We start from the raw sequence: 11046 nt of genomic DNA, 5'->3' as shown, positions 1-11046 counted from the left end.
GGCAGATCACCTTTGACACCCTCTCCTTCCGCTCCCAACCGCTTCCCTCACCACCGCCCCCTGAAATCAGTACCGCTTTGGGTGCCAGGTCCCAAGAGGTGTTTAGAAATATGAAACAGATGTATATCTCCTGGTCTTCACAGGGGTTTGGTTTCAGGGCCTCCCAGGGATACCCAAATCTGAGGATGCTCAAAGCCTCATGTAAAGTGGGTGGTATTTGCGTCACCTACACACGCCTCCCCATAAACTGTAAATCACCTCTGGGTCCCCTGTGGGACTAGCTCAATGCAAATACCACATACCTCGGATGCAGGGGCTGGCTGCAGTGGTACATACAGTCATGCCATCGTGACATTGAGTGCCAGGTTCCCTCCTAAGAATTTTACTACTTTATCCACTATTCCCCACCAGACTACTGGCCAGGTACTGTCATGGTCCCTATTTTATAGACGGTGGGAACAAAAGGTCTCAAAGAGGTTGTGGAGCTCACCCAGGGTCACTCCTGCCCAGGAGCCACAGTCAGAGCCCTCATCCTGATGAAGTGACTGGATGACCCTGCCTGGCCGGTCCAGGAACCCCTGTGCATGATGGGAAGTCCCTAGCCAGGGACTGTACTGTGGGAGGGAACTCAGATGGTAGGGAGGTGGTTGGTGGGTGCAGTGGTCAGGGAGGACTTGGGGGAGATGCATTGAGACGTCAAGGACGGAGAAGAGTGGGAAGTTGGGGTGCAGAGGAGGGGCAGGTGTGGGAAGTTGGGGTGCGGAGGAGGGGCAGGTGTGGGAAGTTGGGGTGCGGAGGAGGGGCAGGTGTGGGAAGCCGGAGGAGAGGTGGGTGGGAGGAAGCCAGGTAGCCCCAGGAGTGGCCGGATGTGAGAGCCCAGAGAGGAAGAACAGCCGGGTCTGAGGGGGGAGCCCAGCCCTGGGCATCTGAGCCTCGTCCCCTCTGGGTGGCCACTTCCAGCGTCCTGGACATGTGCCATTCAGCCCCTCTCGGCTGCTCACCTTCAGGATGGGTCTTCCCACCCCGTTGGCTAACCCACCTGCCAATCATCGGTGGGCACGCCCTCACAGGCCCAGGAGGTGGCTTTACCCGTTTTCTAGACGTGTCTCTCAGACCCCAAGGAGGGCCTGCTGGGGCCTTTCTGGAACCCCCACTTCCTTCCTGGGGGGGTTCAGAGATTTGGGGGGCAGCTTCATATATTCTGGTCCTGGAGGTGGCTGTGTCCCGTCCCCCTCGCCCTTGGGACCAGATTGTCAGCGGCTCAGGGAGCTTTAATCTCTTAATTCTCTTTTCTTGCTTCTGACGCTTTGGTTTAATTTTTTTTTTTTTTGAAAAAAGTCGATAATGACCTCATTTCTCTGTCCTTTCTCGTGGACCACCCCTGGAGGAGAGAACCCTGGAACCCCGCTGACCTTAGGGGACACACGGCTTCTAAAGCCCCAGGGCTCGGGCCTCAAGCCTTTCTTGTTCTCCTCCCGGGACGGGAGGCTCACTGAGGACAGCTCCAGGCACCAGACATTCTCCTGAAGTGGAACCCAAACTGTGAGGCGCCCACAGGAAGCCGGCACCAGTTAGTGCCCAACAAATCAAGGAACTGGGGCTTCGAGAGGAGACGGGGTGTGGGCCAGGGCTCAAGGGTCTGGCCAAGGAGCCCAGGAGACCCTGGAGAGTTGTCACCAGGCCCAGGTGAGCTGGGACGGGGCCTGGTGTTGGCTGGTGGTGGCCTTGGGGCTGGGCCCACATGAATGTTTCCTGGGGACCACCGGCTCTGGGGTGGGATGGGGGAGGAGAGGGAAACGGGGTTTGGGGATCGCTACTTGGGACGGCTGTTGGGTGGTGGGTTGGGGCCATTGAAGAGTCAGGAAGGACATGCTGAGGTCATTCACACCACCCCTCTGCCTCCGTGCAGGCCTGGGACCCCACCCAGTGGCCGGTGCTGACCTGATCTTTCCGGGCCTCCCAGGCTGGCCTGCCCGAGGGAAGGACGGGCAGATGCAGGGGATCGGGGACCCCTGGGCCATGGCCCCCAGGCTCCCTCCTCATCAGAAGCTGCAGCGCCCTCCGGTGGGGAGAGGTGGTGAGGCTCATCCTGGCGGGCCCCATCCCTGCTCAGGAGGCCACCTGGAGGTGTCGGGGTGGGGAAGGGGAGGGAAGCACACATCCCCGCAAGACGGTATCCGCCATCTGCTTTCGGTTAGCAGCTCCTGGGGAGCCTAATTGGCAGATCAAACCATTTGATGTTCCATGTTAGATAAGTAGTGAGAAGGGCCCCCTGGAGTCGGACACTTTTTGGATGGAGCCCAAGCCCGGCATCCGACGGAGGCCTGGGGTGCTAATGCGAACCAGACCCTGGTGCACAGAAGCGGTGGATATTAACAAGTGTCAGGAAGCTCCGGGGCGGGGTGCAGGCCGCCCTGCCTTCTCCCCCTGGAACGCAGACTTGGGCGCTGAGGGGGAGCGGGGCTCTCGGAGGGTGGCCCCTGACACCAGCTGTGCTGGGGACACCCGAGGCTCGCAGGTCCTCCTGGGCGATGCGATGCAGTGGAAGGCTCTGAGCTCCACGGGGGCACGCTCTGGCCCGACTTTCTGTATGGCTGGTGGCAAGTCACAGGACGTGAAGGGGCGGATGCTGTGTAGCTTTGGGCAAGTGGCTTTGCCTCTCTGGGAGCCTCAGCCTCTCCATCTGGAAAGTGGGGGTGGGGAACAACCCTGCTTCCCTCGAGATGGCTAGATTGGGTTCGGGGCCCAGACCTGCTAGGACATCTTGCTCTGGACGTGATTCTTAACCAGTTGGACCTCAGTCACGTCATCTGTGAGAAGAATTATAGGAGTCCCCCTTATCCTCTGTTTGGCTTTCCCAAGTCTCAATTACTTGAGGTTTGCCATGTCCTGAAACTGTTAAGTGGAGAATTCCAGAAATAAACAATTCATGAATTTTAAATTCCACCTTGTTCTGAGCATCGTGGTGAAATCTCACCGGGAATAAGAATCATGCTTTGTCCAGTGTGTCCGTGCTGTATATGCTACCCACCTGGCACTTGGTAGTCATCTTGACTATTGGATAAATGGTCAGTTCTTGTGTTCAAGTAACCCTTATTTTATGTAATGGTCCTAAGGAGCAAGAAGAGTCCTACTGTCACTCTGATATGTCCCACATGTCAAAAAGAAGCCATAAAGTGCTTCTTTTTAAGTGAAAAGGTGAAAGTTCTTGACTTTAGGAGGCAAGAAAAAAAAATGGTAGGCTTAAGTTGGTATGATCTGTAGTCGGAACAGAGAGGAAGAAATAGTAGATTCATGATTCAAATCTATCTGTGGTTTCAAGCATCCACTGGGGGGTCTTAGAATGTATCTACCCTGAATAACGGGGGCGGGCTACTGTATCCTATCAGGGATGTTGAGAGGATTAAGTGAGGTAATACATGGAACATGCTCAGAACTGTGCCTGCCCACGGTAAAAGCTATGTAAATGCTACCTTTTGTATCAGTCAGTGTTTGATAGGTTATGCTGTTGTGACAAGTATCCCCTGAGTCTCAGTCATTTACAGAAACGATGGAGTGCCCTCCCTTGTTATTAGGTGGGTGCGGGCTGCCTGCGACTCTCTTCCACGCCTCTTTCCCAGATCCAGGCTGGAGGGCAGGATCTGTCCCCGAACCACGGCCTGTCACCGGCACACATTCAGAGCTGCCCACAGCTGCCTTTGGAGGTGGCCTCCGCGGTAGGCTCCTGGGCCCAGAGCACGTTCCCTGTGGCTGGGAAAGCCAGGCTCCAGGGAGGGGCTCCCGTGTGTCCTGGGCTAGTCCTGGGCCCGTCTCCAGGCACTGGTGGCCGGCCACGAGCCATGGAGGTAGCGGGTCACGAGCCATGGAGGTAGCGGGTCACGATCCCTGGGAGTGGCGAGTCTCCTGCCCAGCCCAGCACACCTCTGGCCCTGGGCCTGGGACGGCTCTGTCCCTGTCATTCCCTGCCAGCGTTCTGCAAAGACAAACAGCAATCGCTGCGTCACAGCCGTTTATGGAGCACGTCCTCGAGGCAGGAGCGTGTCCTCGCCTCCCACCCTCAGGACTTGTCCTGCGCTGCCCCTTCAGCAGTGGACGGGGTCGGGATGGGGATCTGTCTGTCTGACTCTCAGACCAAAGTGGAAAGGACCTGTCCACAGGGAAGGTGGGGACAGTGTCCTCGTGGGCTTCATAAAGGTGCTGTGACAGCGGCCACTGCTGAGGCGCTGGCCCTGGGCTCAGACGGCAGGGAGGGGAGGTGCGAGAGGGCAGGGCTGCGGTGTCCACCCGGGCTGTCCCCGTCGTAGCCGTTTTTCTCAATCTTTACTGCGACCTTGCAGGTGTGGACCGCTGTCGGGAACGTACCTGTTTTCTGAAGAGGCCACTGAAGCCCAGAAAGGGGTCCGACTTGTCCGGGAACATGGAACAGGCAGGTGACACAGTCAGCACTGGAACCCGGAGGGGCCACTGGTGTTGGGGACAGTGAGCAGGGTGGCCACACTGTTGGCAAGATAGTGACATACCTCGAGTCAAAGAGAGCAGGCCACGGCCAAGTCCCCTCGGATGTCTAACTGGGCAGAAGTCAGCCTCGGCCCCTCCACCCGGCCTCCATCTCTGCACCCACGGTGGCTGCTCCAGCTCCCTCCATCACATCTTCATTTCAGCCGGTAGGAGGGGAGTGGAGAGGGCAGTATGTGTCCCTTCCTTTTCAGACGTGACTTGGAAATGGCGGACATGTCATTGTTCAGAATCTAGCCCCGAGGCCACAGCTTGCTACCACAGGAGGTGGGCGTGAGGCCTTGGGTGGGCATCTGTGTGGACACTGTGAGGTGCCCCGGGACCCCACCCCGTGCAGGACTGAAGGCACCTTCCCCTCCGCTCAGTCCCCCACCTGGGCAGCCCGCATGGGAGCCGCGGGGCCCGGCCCCTCAGACGTGGCTCAGGACAATGCGAGGAGCCTCCCAGTCCTCAGAGGCCCCGGGGGTGGCCAGGGCCCTTGCTCAGTGGCCCTGCAGCCCGCCTGTCCCCGGCCACTGCCTGCAGAGGCGCTGCCCCTGGGTGCCCGTGCACTGCGTGGCGCCGTGTGCCCACATGACCTTGAGGGCTCTGTCACTAAAGGCAGGGGGAGCGCCTGCGGGTGGACGGCAGCGTCTCTGCTTCGTCCTGGGGGGTCATGGTGGTCACTGTGGGGTGTGACAGTGTCCATGGCCATGGTCACGAGGCGGCTTGTCCTGCTGGTATTGGCCACGGCCCTGGCAGCGGGGGGAATTCTGTGGCAGGACCACCAGGGGCGCCACCCACCTCTTTCCCTGCTGCGCCAGCTCCTGCAGGGGTGGCCCTGTCCCCTCCCCTGTCCCTGTCCCCTCCCCCGTCCCTCTCCCCTCCCCGTCCCCTCCTCTCCGGACAATGTCAGCTGCTTTCGCTGTGGTCCCTGTTCTCCTGGCCGCTGCTACTGCCCTGGATGGGCCCCTGCTGCGCTTCTCAGCTCCGGTCCCCGTGCTGGTCTAGCCTCCGCCCTCCCGGCCCGGCCTCCTGGCTGACAGCCCCTCCGCTCTCCCTGGGGCTGGGGCCCAGCCGCTGTCTCTGGAGCGTCCTGGGCCAGCGTGGGCTGTGGGGCTCCCGTTGCTCCGGCGAAGCACAACCTCACTGTGCCTCAGCCGGGAGGCGGGAGCGGGAGATGCCGATGGTGACGATGGTGACGGTGAGGACATTATGTTGGTCTTGGAGGGGACGCTGCTGAGGGGCTCGTGATGGTGTTAGTGGTGATGGTGTTGGTGACGGTGTTGGTGGTGATGGTGTTGGTGACGGTGTTGGTGGTGATGGTGTTGGTGATGGTGTTAGTGGTGATGGTGTTGGTGGTGATGGTGTTGGTGGTGATGGTGTGTTGGTGTGGGTGCGGGTCATGGTGGGGTGGGTGTGTTGTAGTGATGGTGTTGGTGTTGGTGATGTTTTTGTTGGTAGTGATGGTGATGGTGTTGGTGGTGATGGTGTGGGTGTGGGTGTGGGTTGTGGTTGTGGTAGTGATGTGTTGGTGCGGGTGTTAGTGTGGGTCATGGTGCCGATGGTGTTGGTGATGGTGTGGGTCGTGGTGCCGATGGTGCCGGTGTTAGTGTGGGTCATGGTGGACCAAGCTTGGCGTCTGGTGGGTGCTCAGTGAATACTCGCTGTGTGCACTTCTGTGTGTTTTTGGGCCCTTGTTGTAGCTGAGCCTGACACTGCCAAACAGGTTCAAGGACACCACAGGGCTCCGGCCGGTGTTGGCAGTGGGAGCGAGTGGAGAGGGGCTGGGACTTGCAGCCAGTGTCCCAGGGTAAGTCTGGGTACAGCCGCTGGGGGGCTGGGAAGCTGGGCGCGTTAGTGCCCCTTCCTGGGCCTTGCTGTCCTCTGCTGTGGACGGGACCAGAGGGATCCATCCTGCAGGGACACGCCTCCAGGCTCCTTAATAGGAAGGAGCCTCCAGGGCCTGTCACAGTGGCTCTGGGTGCCGTGACGCAGTGCCACAGGCCGGCGGCTTAAAAACAGCACAACTCATCTCTCCCCGTCCTGGAGCCCGAGGTCTGAGATCGGGTGCCCACGTGGCAGGGTTCCGGGGTCCTCTTCCAGGTGGCTCTCTGCTGCCTTCTTGCTGGTCCTCACGGGGCGGAGGGAGCAGGTGAGACCGGGGTCCCCCTCCAAGAGCACTAACCCCTCCCAGGCCTCGGAGGGCCAGACTCAGCCACTTCTGCGCCTCCCCTGGAGAGGACAGTTCTTAACCAAGGACCAAGGAGCCACCGTGCAGCAGGCAAGAGTGCTGGGCCGGGAACCAGAGGGCCTGGCCTGACTCCGCCTTGGGCCGCTGGCTCCTGGGCCCTGGGCCTATCGCTCTTCCTCCTGTGCCTCAGTTTCCCCGTCTGTGAAGTGGGCGTGTTGGACCAGGGCCTCTTTGAGCTGCTTCCTCCTGCATTTGGTGGGAGTCCAGCGCATGGCCCTCAGCCCAGTGCCACCTGCCTGGCCCTGGCCCTGCTCATGTCCCTCATTCCTGAGCTCCGTCCACCACAGCCCTGTTCACAGGTGGACGATACGTGCACAACCGGCGTGGGCAGGAGCAAGGCCCCACAGTGCAGGCCCTGCAGCCCCCACCTCCCTCTGCCTGCTCTCGGCAGCCCACCTGTCGAAGCCCAGGACGTCGGCCCAGAGTGACAAGTAAAACCAGGAACTCAGGCAAACGCTTCCTTTGTGAAGTCCCGTGACCTCCTCAGGCGACCAATGGAGCTTGCTGTCCCGACCCTGGGCCTCGGTTTCCCAGCTGGCTCGGGTACAGAGGTGACACGTGTCCTGGTGACAGATCATCTGAGGCCACGGGACAGGTGCCCTGGAAAGCCCGTCTGAGGCCCTGCCAGCACTTCCTGAAAGGGCAGCTCCAGACGTGGCCAGCAGATGGTGCTGTTGGTCCCGTTCCTGGGCCTCCGGGGCTCCAGCCGCAGTGCCTGGAAGAGCTCTGGGCCCCGTGGGCAGCACACACGCGTGTGCAGACACACACACACTCACACGGATGTGCAACCTCAGAGACACGCAGAGGTGCAAGCCGGCTGCTCTGCCCTTCCAGCCTGGCTGGGCTCACTGGTCACACCTGCGTGCACCGCTGTGCACCTCCAAGGCATGGGGACTGGGGGACAGGGTGTGAGAGAGCAGAGTGGACAGCTGTGAGCATGTGACACCAGGGGCCTGTGGTGCCCGTGGTCTGCAGACCCTCAGAGCAGGTCTTGGTCCACACACCTGGGCTGCGTCCCTCTGGGCAGACCCCTGTGCTGTGTGTCCTGGGGCTCACATGTGTCTCTGTGCGCATGCGCCATGCATCTTTGGTGGTAGCTCTGGGCTGGGCTGATGGACCCGAACTGGAGCTGGGTCTTTAACGAAGGTCCACCCCGGAGCCCCATCCCTAAATTGCCTCCTCCTCAAAAGGCCAGAGGGGCCGTGCTGGCCAGGGTCCCACCTGAGGCCCAGCAGAAGGGCAGGCAGGTGTGAGGGGCAAGGGTGGCAGGAGGCTGAGGGTCCCCGACTCCTGGTGGAAGATCCCGCGTGGGCGCAGGAGCTGCCTCCAGCGTTGGCCTCCGCTCTCACCGGCGAGGTCAGCCTAGGGGAGCCTCAGGTCCTCTGTCTGCAGACGCGGGCTCAGCCAGGCGGCCTAAGACCTGGCCTCCTGCGGGAAACCTTGCTGGGCTCTGCCTGCCCCCGTTCACTCAGTAGGTGCTAACTGAGCACTTAACCTGGTGATGCTGGGGTCCAGTGGGAGTGGAAGCTTTTCTTTCATGTCAAGCACAGCCCAGTGCACAAGAGAAGCACAAAGAGGAAAAATGGCACCAATGGCAGGGTGACACACACTGGTCCCAGCCGAGGCAGGAGGATCTCAAGTTCAAGGCCAGCCTGGGCAACTCGGCAAGATCCTGTTTCAAAAATAAAATATAAAAGGGCCGGGGATCGCCAGCCTGTGTGGGACCCGGGTTCCCAGGACTGCAAACAAGCCACCCTGACCCGGGGTCTGGGTCCAGGAAGCCGGTGGCTGGAACCTAGGTCCCCACGCAAGACCTGCTCCTGGTCTCTTCCTGCTCCAGGGCCCCCGAGACAGGCTCCTCCCGGGCTCTTGCCTCCCACCCGGAGCTGCCCCCTGGCTCCGAGGCCCTTGGGAGGCAGGTGTCCAGGCCCCAGGCCCAGCTCAGCTCTGGGTGGCTTGGGCAGCTGCTTCTCCAGGAGCCTCAGTGCCCCCGCCTGTGGCACGGGATCAGGATGCCTCTTGGAGCATCCGATGGTGGCCGTGAGGAGCCACTGGAACAGGGCAGGCCAGGACTCCGGGCACCGGCTGCTGTTTCCATGGTGATGACTGGTTGGCCACCTGGCCCCACGCAAGTCACTTAACTCTAAGCTGCAGCGTCCCCCGCTCTAGGACCCCCGAGATGGGGGACAGCCCAGGGGAGCAGTGGGTGCTCAGGGCGAGGGTGTCACCCAGCTGGCACAGCCTTCTCTAGGGGGACAAGAACGGTGCCCGCTCTGTGAAGAGGTGGCTTCTGGGAGCAGGAGGGTGGCAGGGCTCCCATAGGCCCCTCCTCCGTTGCCTCTGCTCCCTCTGTCCTGTCCCCCTGTGCCCCGGGGAGTGGAGCCGGTCCCCCGCGAGCTGTGCCATCTCTGACTGTAGTTCACACTGTATCTGCAGAGTCCCCAGCCTCCCTCCTGGCCGGGTCCCCGGAGCTGAGCTGACTGAGCCCAGGAGCCCAGAGAAGCCCAGCCCCGGTCCCTGCGCCCTGCCCAGCCCCAGAGGGTCCCCTCTGGGATGCCGGGGCCTGGTTCCTCTCTCCCGCACCCTGGGCTCTGCTCTTGGTGGCTGCTGGGCGGTGCCTCAGGTCACCGGCCTGACATTTCTGGGCCGGTTCCCTGTGCCAGGCAGGCACCAGCCAGGCAATCGATTCTCCCTGCATAATCGCTCAGCACCGTCCGTGACGTCTTACCAGCCCCATCACCCTCCACGCTGCTTCCTCTGGGCCTCACGCTGGGTGGCTGGTGCCCCCTCTCCTAGGACTGGTGCATCATTTCCAAATCCAAGGAATGGCCCTGATTCCCACCGCCACTCCCCTTCCGCTCCCACAGGCTGGGTTTGTCGCGTGCATATCCCCCCGAGTCATCCTGCACCAGCCAGGCGAAGTTCCCACCAGTTCCTCTTCTACCTGTTCTACCCCAGGACCTTGGCCCATGCTGTGCCGACTCCCAGAACCTCCAGGAGCCCCTGCAGAGTCTTCTCACTGCCCAGCCCCCTGCCGCTTGGCACTCAGGTCTCAGCCACGCCACCGTTGCCCCCTCCAGGAAGCCCCCCTGCACTTCCCAGACTAGGTGAGATTTCCAGTTCCGCTCCTTTTCACAGTCGGCCCATCTCTGGTCCTGTCCCTCCTGGGATGACTGACTTGACATCTGTCCTCCTCATTCCCCTTGAGGAGGCCCTGGCTCTGTTCTGCTCACCCATTGGTGCACACAGTGATGCTCAATAAGTGCTCAGCGAATTGAATGAATGTTTAATGACCACCGAGGACCGCCATTCAAACAAAGCTACAAAAATGTCCCTCTCTGCCATGGTTAGGGACACCAGAGTCCAGGCCACACCAGGCTGGGGCAGAGCAGCCCCGACAAGGGAGGGAGGGGACCAGGTCCCCAAGGCCTGGCCAGGCTGAGTCCTGTCTGGTGGCAGGGAAGGGCTCGGCCACTGTCGGCTGATGCAGAGGCTGGGAGAGGTGACGGAAGTGACACTGGTGAGGTGGATGGTGCTGTTGGTGGCAGGGATGACGTGACGGACGCTGGTGGCAGTCACTCACGTGGCAGTGGGGACAGTGGTGACCTCTGTGGGCTTCGGGGGTCCCACAGGCCCGCTCCTCCCCCGCCCTGTCCCTTCCGGTCCCTCCAGCGGCTCCGTCTCCCCTCTGTAGCCTGGGGTCACAGCAGTGCCAGGCGGGGACTGGGCTGCGGTGAGGCTCCAGTGGGGGCCCGGGAGGCTCCGCGGCCGCGGGGGCTGAGCACTCAGGTGTGGGTGACATCGGGCAAGGACGGCTCTGTGACGATGGCCCCCTTCGGCTTCTCTCGCTGAGGACGAGGTGCTGAAGGTGGCAGCCGCGGGTGGCCAAGCCGGGGTGGTGACGTGGAGGATGACGATGCGACGGAGGCTTAGGACGGCGGACACCAGCAGGTGGCGGGGACCAGGAAGTCATGGGGAAAACATAAAACCCTGAGCCGCAGGAGTCCACTGAAACAGGAAGCGCACACGCAGGGTCCCCTGGAGGGGACCAGGTGGCCCTGAGCAGACGTCCAACGCCCTACCACGGAGCTACACCCTGGAGCACAGAGTCCCCAATAAGTTACTGAGGCTGGCCTCCCACTTTCAATCCTCCTGCCTCAGCCTCCTGATAGCCAGGATTGCTGGCCCACACCACGGCTTCTGGCTTATGTGTTTAAAGTCTCTCTGTAGGTGCATTGAGGGCCACCAGCCCCACTACCTGCAGTCACTGCCCACACCTCAGGGAGCTGAGCCTTCTG

This window comes from Urocitellus parryii, chromosome 11, assembly GCF_045843805.1.
Source record: "Urocitellus parryii isolate mUroPar1 chromosome 11, mUroPar1.hap1, whole genome shotgun sequence".
Classification (NCBI taxonomy): Eukaryota; Metazoa; Chordata; class Mammalia; order Rodentia; family Sciuridae; genus Urocitellus; species Urocitellus parryii.
This window is presented reverse-complemented; position numbering follows the sequence as displayed.